Here is a 10903-nt window from a genome sequence, read left to right on the forward strand (position 1 = left end):
TTGAGGGTTTCTGCCTCAACTACCCTTTCAGGTAGTGAGTTTCAGGCCTCCCACTATCCTCTGGGTGAAAAAGTCTTTCCTCATCTCCCCTCTAATTTTTCTACCAATCACTTTATATCTATGCCCCTTAGGCACTGACCTCTCTGCTAAGGTAAATAGGTCCTTCACATCCACTCTATCCAGGCCTCTCAAAATTTTGTACATTTCAATCAGATCTTCCCTCAGCCCTCTCTGTTCCAAGGAGAACAACCCCAGCCTATCTAATCTTTCCTCTTAGCTGCATTTTTCCAGTCCTGGCAACATCGTCATAAATCTCCTCTGTACCCTTTCTAGAGCAATGACATCCTTTCTGTAATGAGGTGACCAGAACTGCACACAGTACTCAAGTTGTGGCCTAACCAATGAGTTATTTAGTTCCAGCATAACCTCCCTGCTCTTATATTCTATACCTCAGCTAATAAAGAAATGGATTCCATATGCCTTCTTAATCACCCTATCGACCTGTCCTGCTATCTTCAGGGATCTGTAGACATTCACTCCAAGGTCCATCACTTCCCCTACGCCTCTTAGTATTTTCCCATTAATTGTTTATTCCTTTGCCTAGTTTGACCTCCCCAAATGCATCACCTCACACTTCTCCGGGTTGAATTCCATTTGTCACTTTTCTGCCCATCTGACCAGACCATCAATATCTTCCTGCAGCCTACAGCTATCCTTCTCGCTATCTACCACATGGCCAACCTTTGTGTCATCTGCAAACTTCTTGATCATGCCCCCTACATTTACATCCAAATCGTTAATATATACCACAAAAAGCAGGGGACCCTGCTGAGCCCTGCGGAACACCACTGGAAACAGCCCTCCAGTTGCAAAAACACCCGTCAACAATTACCCTTTGTTTCCTGCCACTGAGTCAATTTTGTATCCACCTTTCTGCATTTCCCTGGATCCCATGGGATTTAATTCTTTTAACCAGTCCGCCACGTGGGACCTTGTCAAAAGCCTTGCTAAAATCCATGTAGACCACATCAACTGCACTACCCTCATCTATCTTCCTTGTTACTTCTTCAAAAAATTCGATCACGTTGGTCAAACAAGATCTTCCCTTCATAAATCCATGCTGACTATCCTTGATTAACCTATGCCTTTCTAAGTGACAGTTTATCCTGTCTCTCAGAATAGATTCCAATAATTTGCCCAGTACTGAGGTTAGACTGACTGACCTGTAATTATTCAGTCTATCCTTCACTCCCTTTTTAAAAAGAGGTACAACGTTAGCAGTTCTGCAATCCTCCAGCACCACACCTGTATCCAGTGATGACTGGAAAATGATGGTCAGACCTTCCACTATTTCCTCTCTTGCTTCTTTTAACAGCCTGGGGTACATTTCATCTGGCCCTGGTGATTTATCAACTTTCAAGGATGCTAATCCCATAGTACTTCCTCCCTCTCTGTTTATCATATCCAATACTTCACATTCCTCCTCTTTAACTACAATATCTGCATCGTCCCCCTCTTTTGTAAAGACAGACGCAAAGTATTCATTAAGAATCGCAGAGGCACTGGCCATAATTTTTCAGTCTTCTTTAGACTCGGGGGTGGTGCCAGAGGACTGGAGAATTGCAAGCGTTACACCCTTATTCAATAAAGGGTGCAAAGATAAGCCCAGCAACGACAGGCCAGTCAGTTTAACTTTGGTGGTGGGAAGTTTTTCATGCACAAATAAGTTTGATGTTTTAGAATTTTAATCCTCCTGAAAAATTCTCTGGCCATTTTCAGGAATCAGATGCCGTAATTCACTTAGTCCAGTGCCTCTCTGTATTCAAGGAGCTGGAATGGCTGTGCTATTGCAGAAATGAGTCACAATAAATAGCCTCGTGATTAGCACATTTTAATGAAGACGATTGATCTGGAAGGCCAATTTGAGAGCCATCATTTCAGTGCATTTTAGCTCATAATTTAGTCACTTTCTGAGTAAGGACAAAGGCCTGTTGTAAATAAATGCAATTGCAGCTAACTAAAAGCACAGCAGAACAGTGGCGCAGCGGTTAGCACCGCAGCCTCACAGCTCCAGCAACCCGGGTTTGATTCTGGGTACTGCCTGTGCGGAGTTTGCAAGTTCTCCCTGTGACCGCGTGGGTTTTCGCCGGGTGCTAAAGACTTGCAGGTTGATAGGTAAATTGGCCATTATGAATTGCCCCTAGTATAGGTAGGTGGTAGGGGAATTGAGGGAAGGTGGGGATGTGAGAGGGTAATGGGATTAATGTAGGATTAGTATAAATGGGTGGTTGATGGTCGGCACAGACTTGGTGTGCTGAAGGGCCTGTTTCAGTGCTGTATCTCTAAATAAATAAATACTTCTAGAAAAAAAGACGGGGACGATGCAGATATTGTCCAATTCTGGGCACCGCACTTGAGAAAAGACATGAGGGCATTGGAGACAGTGCAGAAAAGATTCATGAGAATGGTTCCAGGGATGATGAATTTGAGTTATGAAGATAGATTGGAGAAGTTAGGACTGTTTTCCTTGGAGAAGAGAAGGCTTAGAGGTGATTTGATAGAGGTATTCAAAATCATGAGTGGTCTGGACAGAGTAGACAGAGAGGAACTGTTCCCATTCATGAAAGGATCGTGAATGAGAGGGCACAGATTTAAAGTATTCATTAAGAAAAGCAAAAGTGACATGAGGAAAAACTTTTTGACGCAGTTGTGAAGGTCTGGAATGCGCTGCCTGAGAACATGGTGGAGGCAGGCTCAATTGAAGCATTCAAAGGGAATTAGACAGTTATATGTAAAGGAAGAATGTGCAGGGTTATGGGGAGAAGGCAAGGGAATGGAACTGAGGGAGTTGCTCTTTCAGAGAGCCAGTGCAGTCACGATGGGTCAAGTGGCCTCCGTCTGCGCTGTAACGATTCTGTGATTCTGTGAAGAACAATACCAACATCTTCCACCCCTACACATAGGTTACTTTTTTGGTCTTTTATAGGCCCTGCTCTCTCCTTAGTTATCCTCTTACTCTTGTATTGATAGAACATCTTTGGGTTCTCCTTGATTTTGCTTGCCAATATTCTTTCATGCCCTCTCTTTGCTTTCCTAATTTGCCTTTTGATTTTACCCCTCCATTTTCTATACTCCTCTCGGTGTCAGATATAAGCCTTGCCCTTCTGCCTTATCTTACCCTGTAAGCTCCTTGACATCCATGGGGCTCTAGATTTGGCCGTCCCACCCTTTTTCTTTGTGGGAACATGTTTACTCTGAACCCCTTGAATCTGCCTTTTGAAAGCCTCCTACTGTTCTGACACTGATTTACCTTTAATCGTCAGTTTTAAAGCTTTAACATTAAATTTATGCTTATTTTTCTGCTATCACCTTGTTTCATTTTCTTGCAACTTAGTTATTCCTTATGTAGGAATTTCATACAAACAATTGTTACATGAATTACAGCAATGTCTTTTACTCTAGTGATAACAGATCATAGAAGCTTTAAACCTCCTGCTTTAATTGTCACTTAATTAATGCTGTTTTTCATTATCTGTTGGGTTCGAACATACATTCTTTTCATATTTAACTCAAGGTTTGTTTTTTGCTGACAGTTTTTTTTAGCATAACCTTGGCTCAGCATTAGGCTCGCTTCTCAGCCTCAAACCATGTTTAGCTCAGCTTACACATATTATCGTTACTTTAACAATATTTTAAAGCATTATTACTTATCATCTTCTTCTTTGGCCTCCTTATCTCGGGAGACAATGGATATGCGCCTGGAGGTGGTCAGTGGTTTGTGAAGCAGCGCCTGGAGTGGCTATAAAGGCCAATTCTAGAGTGACAGGCTCTTCCACAGGTGCTGCAGAGAAATTTGTTTGTCGGGGCTGTTACACAGTTGGCTCTCCCCTTGCGCCTCTGTCTTTTTTCCTGCCAACTACTAAATCTCTTTGACTCGCCACACTTTAGCCCTGTCTTTATGGCTGCCCGCCAGCTCTGGCGAACGCTGGCAACTGACTCCCACGACTTGTGATCAATGTCACAGGATTTCATGTCGCGTTTGCAGACGTCTTTAAAGCGGAGACATGGACGGCCGGTGGGTCTGATACCAGTGGCGAGCTCGCTGTACAATGTGTCTTTGGGGATCCTGCCATCTTCCATGCGGCTCACATGGCCAAGCCATCTCAAGCGCCGCTGACTCAGTAATGTGTATAAGCTGGGGATGTTGGCCGCCTCGAGGACTTCTGTGTTGGAGATACGGTCCTGCCACCTGATGCCAAGTATTCTCCGGAGGCAGCGAAGATGGAATGAATTGAGACGTCGCTCTTGGCTGACATACGTCGTCCAGGCCTCGCTGCCATAGAGCAAAGTACTGAGGACACAGGCCTGATACACTCGGACTTTTGTGTTCCGTGTCAGTGCGCCATTTTCCCACACTCTCTTGGCCAGTCTGGACATAGCAGTGGAAGCCTTTCCCATGCGCTTGTTATCATAATCACTTATCATAATTATCAGAATCACTTCTAATTAAGCTTATACATTTTAAGACATTACACCTAGCGAGGCGAGTCGAAGAGACTTAGCAGTTGGCAGGAAAAAAAAGACAGAGGCGCAAGGGGAGAGCCAACTGTGCAACAGCCCCAACAAACAAATTTCTCTGCAGCACCTGTGGAAGAGCCTGTCACTCCAGAATTGGCCTTTATAGCCACTCCAGGCGCTGCTTCACAAACCACTGACCACCTCCAGGCGCGTATCCATTGTCTCTCGAGATAAGGAGGCCCAAAAGAAAGAAAGAACCTAGCAGTGAACTTATCTTACACACTTATTAATAACTGCTCAGTCAGATGTCTAATGTGGACGATCTAGGACGCCCCTTATTGCTGTCTGAGGTTTGCTGTTACTGCTCTGTACTCCAATGCCCATCACCTTACTGCAATTTGCATTTACAATGAATGAGATTTAATAGACGGGACACCTTGTCCTTTTGAAACTAAATATAGTTCAATGAAATCTTTAAGCAGGTAGGTGAATGAGATGAAATGGTTTTGTAGGGATTTCAAGGGGCTTAAATCTGCAGCAGACGGTAGGTGAGATTCTTCTTGAATAAGAGGTAGGTTCACAGTACGATTGGTTAACGTTTAACCAATCAGACTCAGACAGACTCCAGCGTGGTCCTTTTTTTTGAATGAAATGTTGCAATTGCAGCAGGGCGCCCCCTGCTGGGAACAATGGCGCATTACCTGGTGAAGTTGCTGCAGTTTCAGCCTTTCACTCAGTGAGGCTGGAGCTATCAGGCTGCAGTTCAATGTATGGATCCCTTGCCTGTGCTTTTTTTAAAAGTAGAAATAAAACTGTTTTATTTCAGATTTCAAGCTTAGAAATAAAACTGTTTTATTTCAGATTTCAAGCTTTGCCAGTATTTTGCTTTTTTACATAAAGTGCTTTATTTTACTGATCTGTAGCCCTTGCTTTTTATTTTTTCCTGATTATGAGGGAGCAAATGGTGTTGGAAGTGAAAAAATGTCAGTCAAATATCTGATGAGATTTACACTGACCCAAAATGTTCCGGGCAGGTTTGCAGGAGATCGTCTATGAATGCAGAATGGCAGGAACTTAGAAAGGAAACAGAAAATTGAAAGAAATTTACAATTTCGAAATTGACTTTATATGAATTTGTGCCACGTGATCACAATATCGGCTCGTTGGTCTAGGGGTATGATTCTCGCTTTGGGTGCGAGAGGTCCCGGGTTCAAATCCCGGACGAGCCCTTTTTTAATCTCGAAGCGTAAACTTTTTACTTTACACCAACTCTTCACTTGATTAAACTTATCATTATTATTGAGTTTATTACTAAAGTTTGCAAACAATTTAAATGGATGGATTAGAAGCTGCAACTCTCTATAATCCACAAAGACTCCCAAATTAAACGACGGGGTGCATAGAATATTATATTAAATAACGTAGTTTTGCTTCTCCTGTGTTAAGAAAAAAAAGAGGGCTCGTCCGGGATTTGAACCCGGGACCTCTCGCACCCAAAGCGAGAATCATACCCCTAGACCAACGAGCCGCCACAAGAAACGCACAAACACTAGTTTATATGAAGACAATTTTGAAACAAAATTCCCACGAGAAAGTGTTTATCTTTTCTTCCCAATGCCAAACAATCCCCAGTTTAAAACAAAACAAAACAAAAACTGCTGGAAATACTCAGCAGGTCTGGCAGCATCTGTGGAAAGAGAAACAAAGTCAACGTTCAGGTCTGTGACCTTTCATATGACTCTGTGAAATCCCCAATTTAACTTCCCCACCAGCAGATTTGGGGGTCACTGCACATGGAGTTCCATGTGTGTAACCAACAGTTCTCCATGACAAAAGTGGGCTCGTCCGGGATTTGAACCCGGGACCTCTCGCACCCAAAGCGAGAATCATACCCCTAGACCAACGAGCCAATGCTACAGCAATAGAAAACGCAACATTTCACTTTGATTACTGTCTTCAGCAACTATTTTGATCGAAGGATTGTATTGAATTCTACATAGTTTTATTGTAATGTACTCCTTTGCTTACCCACCTGCGTTTTACTGACATCCACCTCAGGAATTATTGGGACATATAGGGCACCGACGAGACAACCTTTCTTGTCTTCCCTATTCTCAGCTCAGACAATTGTGCAAAAACAGGAATGCTAGACAGTGGTCAGGAAAAAGCACATTGAAACGTTCACAGGAACAGGAATTGCTGGACAAGGTCCATCTAATTCACCTTCTACCACCCTGGTGCAATCCTAGCGGAGTTGTTAGCTAATCATAGCAATCAATCTCTATCACATTAGTCCACAACAGACTCAGAAATGACATGGAGAGCTTTGGAAACGTGGGTCCAAAGTCATGCTGCACTTACCACATCAAATTACTCATAAACTGTATCCCAAAATGTAATTTTCTGAAAATAATTTATCTAATTTGCATTCCTGTATGTCAAAACGGCTTAGCAACCTGAAAACGATTGCCTCTGACATTAACAGGAATGTAAATGGCACGACTGGCACAAAAATACTGCCAAGACAGATGAAAAGTTTTTTTTTTAAACTGCTAGGAACAATGCACTACCTGCTCGAGTTAGACTCCAGCATGATGCTACCACCAAACACATCTTCCCTTACCCTCCTCTTTCAGCATTCCGAAGGGGCTGTTCCCTTCGCAGAATCCTGTTCCATCTCCCCAAACACTCATTCCCCTTCCCTATGGCGCCTTCCTTTGCAAGTGCAGGAGATGCAAAATCTGCTTATTTTACCTTCTCCCTTCCCACTGTTCAAGGCCCCAAAAACACCATCCAGATGAAACAGCAATTTACTTGCACTTCGTTCAATTTAGTGTGCATGATACATTGGGGAGACCAAACACAGATCAGGTGATCGCATTGTGGAACAGCTCCATTCAGTCCATAAGTGTGACCCCGAGCTTCCGGTCACCTGGCATTTTACTTGTCTGCCCCATTCCTACTCTCTCCTCGGCCTCCTGCATTATTCCAACACATGCTCGAGGAACAGCACCTTATCTTTCAATTAGGCACTTTACAGTCTTCCAGACTTAACATTGAGTTCAACAATTTGAGATCATAGCCAATCCCCCCATTTCTCTTTGTTTCTCTCTCCACAGATGCTGCCTGACCTGCTGAGTATTTCCAGCATTTTCTGTTTTTATTCCACAGTTTCATTGTTTCCTTTCTGGGTTATTGTACTGCTCGCCCAAATACAACAACTACTAACCAAATTGCCTTATTCCTTCTGGAGATCTATCATAGGGTATTGTCAATGAATAAGCCCTTGGTAATGGTTAGTGTATAGTAATGATCGATTCTGTACCATCTACAAGATGCACTGCAGCAATGCACCAAGGCTCCTTAGACAGCACCATCCAAACCCACGACCTCTACCACCTCGAAGGACAAGAGCAGCAGATGCATGGGAACACCACCACCTGCAAGTTCCCCTCCAATCCACACACCATCCTGGCTTGGAACTATATCGCCGTTCCTTCACTGTCGCTGGGTCAAAATCCTGGAACTCCCTTCCTAACAGCACTGTGGGTATACCTACCCCAAATGGACTGCAGCCGTTGAAGAAGGCAGCTCACCACCACCTTCTCAAGGGCAATTAGGGATGGACAATAAATGCTGGCCTGGCCAGTGACGCCTCCATCCCGTGAATGAATTTTAAAAAAAGGTGCTACCCAGGCCACAGTGAAAGAGGAGGTAATTAATACACTAGAAAGATTTAAGATTGATGAAGAGGATATATTAGATAGGTTGCCTATACTTAAAGTTGATAAAGCACCAGGACTGAATGAGATGCATCCAAGGATACTGAGGGAAGTGAGTGTGGAAATTGCAGAAGCACTGATCATAATTTTCTAGTCTTCCTTAGACTTGGGGGTGATGTCAGAGGACTGGAGAATTGCAAATGTTAAACCCTTGTTCAAAAAAGGATGTAAAGATAAACCCAGCAACTACAGTCCAGTCAGTTTAACTTTGGTGGTGGGGCAACTTCTAGAAATAATTTGTGACTAAATTAATGGGCACATGGACAAATGCAGATTAAGGAAAGCCAGCACAGATTTGGCAATGGAAAATCATGTTTAACTAACTTTGAGTTTTTTGAAGAGGTGACGGAGAGGGTTGATGACGGCAATGCTGTTGATGTGGTGTAATGGACTTCCAGAAAGCATTTGAGACAGTGCCACATAACAGACTTGTGAGCAAAGTTATAGCTCATCGAATAAAAGGGACAGTAACAACATGGTAATGAAATTATCTGTGTGACATGAAACAGAGAGTAGTGATTAATGGATGTTTTTTGGGCTGGAGGAAGGTTTGTAGTGGAATTTCCCAGGGGTCAGTGTATATCTTCCTGATATATATTCATGGCCTAGACCTTAGTGTACAGGGCACAATTTCAAAATTTGTGGATGATATGAAACTTGGAAGCATTGTGAACTGTGAGGAGGATAGTGTAGAACTTCAAAAGGACATAGACAATTTGGTGGAATGGCAGAAAAGTAGCAGATGATAATCAATGCAGAGAAATGTAAAGTGATTAATTTTGGTAGGAAGAACACGGAGAGACAAAATAACATAGAGGGTACAACTCTAAAGGGGGTGCAGGAGCAGAGGGACTGGGTGTATATGTGTATAAGTCATTGAAGGTGACAGGACAGATTGAGAGAGCAGTTAATAAAGCATATGTTATCCTCGGCTTTATTAATAGGGGCATAGAGTACAAGAGCAAGGAGGTTATGTTGAACTTGCATAAGACACTAGTTCGTCCTCAGCTGGACTATTGCATCCAGTTCTGGGCGCCGCACTTTAGGAAAGACGTGAAGGCATTGGAGAGAATGCAGAAAAGATTCACAAGAATGGTTCCGGGGCTAGGTACTTTAGTTACGAAGATAGATTGGAGAAGTTGAGTCTGTTCTCCTTGGAGAAGCCTTGAAAGTAGCAAAAAGGGAGGGGGGCAGGGGGAGGCAGAAAACAGGTAACTATAGGCCAGTTAGCTTGACATCTGTCGTGGGGAAGGTGTTAGAATCGATCATTAAGGAGGCTATAGCTGGGCACTTAGAAAAACTCAGGGTAATCGGGAATAGTCAGCATGATTTTGTGAAAGGGAAATCATGTTTAACCAATTTATTGGAGTTCTTTGAAGGAGTAACATGCGCTGTGGATAAAGGGGAGCCTATTGACGTACTGTACTTGGATTTCCAGAAGGCATTTGACAAGGTGCCACATAAAAAGTTATTGCGCAGAGTAGAAGCTCATGGTATAGGGGGCAACATATTAACATGGATAGAAGATTGGCTGGCTGACAGAAAACAGAAAGTGGGTCCTTTTCTGATTGACAGAATGTGACGAGTGGAGTCCCGCAGGGGTCTGTGCTGGGGCCTCAACTTTTACAATTTATATCAATGACTTAGATGAACGGAGCGATGGCATGGTAGGTAAATTTGCAGATGACACAAAGATAGGTAGGAATATGCGTTGTGAAGAGGACACAAGGAGGTTGCAGACCAATATAGATAGGTTGAGTGAGTGGCCAAAAATCTGGCAGCTGGAATATAATGTGGGAAAATGTGAAGTTGTTCACTTTGGCAGGAAGAATCAAAAAGCAGAATATTACTTAAATGGAGGACGACTGCAGAATTCCGAGATGCAGAGGGATCTAGATGTTCTAGTGCATGCATCACAAAAAGTTTGTATGCAGGTACAGCAAGTAATAAAGAAGGCTAATGGAATGTTATCCTTTATTACGAGAGGAATTGAAAATAAAAGTAAGGATGTTATGCTTTAGTTATGCAGGGCATTGGTGAAACCCCATATCGAATACTGTGTGCAATTTTGGTCTCCTTATTTAAGGAAGGATGTAAATGCGTTGGAGGTGGTTCAGAGGAGGTTTACTAAATTGATACCTGGAATGAGCGGTTTGTCTTATGAGGAAAGGTTGGACAGACTGGGCTTGTTTTTACTGGAGTTTATAAGAGTGAGGGGAGACTTGATTGAAGTTTATAAAATCCTGAATGGTCTTGACCAGGTGGATGTGGAAAGGATGTTTCAACTTGTGGGCGAGTCCAGAACTAGGGGGCACTGTTTTAAAATTAGTGGTCGCCCTTTTAGGACAGAGATGAGGAGAAATTTTTTCTCTCAGAGGGTGGTGAAGGCAAGGTCACTGAATATTTTTAAGGTGGAGGTAGATGGATTCTTGTTAGGCAAGGGAATCAAGGGAATCGGGGGTAGAAGGGAGTGTGGAATTTGAGACACAAATGGATCAACTATGATCTTATTGAATGGCGGAGCAGGCTAGAGGCTAGAACTATGGCCTACTTCTGCTCCTAATGCGTATGTATGTAGAAGACTGAGAGATGATTTGATAGAG

The 10903-nt window shown here is 43.1% G+C and overlaps 3 non-coding genes across 3 annotated transcripts; 1 reads left to right on the forward strand and 2 right to left on the reverse strand.

Moving 5' to 3' along the window:
* Positions 1–5675: 5675 nt before the first annotated feature.
* Positions 5676–5747, forward strand: trnap-ugg (transfer RNA proline (anticodon UGG)). Its single transcript has one exon. It is a non-coding gene; the product is annotated as a tRNA-Pro (tRNA).
* A 227-nt stretch (positions 5748–5974) lies between these two features.
* Positions 5975–6046, reverse strand: trnap-ugg (transfer RNA proline (anticodon UGG)). The gene has a single exon. It is a non-coding gene; the product is annotated as a tRNA-Pro (tRNA).
* Positions 6047–6355: 309 nt separating this feature from the next.
* On the reverse strand, positions 6356–6427 carry trnap-ugg (transfer RNA proline (anticodon UGG)). Its single transcript has one exon. It is a non-coding gene; the product is annotated as a tRNA-Pro (tRNA).
* Positions 6428–10903: the final 4476 nt, after the last annotated feature.

This window comes from Heterodontus francisci, chromosome 19 (assembly GCF_036365525.1).
Source record: "Heterodontus francisci isolate sHetFra1 chromosome 19, sHetFra1.hap1, whole genome shotgun sequence".
In the NCBI taxonomy this organism is placed as follows: Eukaryota; Metazoa; Chordata; class Chondrichthyes; order Heterodontiformes; family Heterodontidae; genus Heterodontus; species Heterodontus francisci.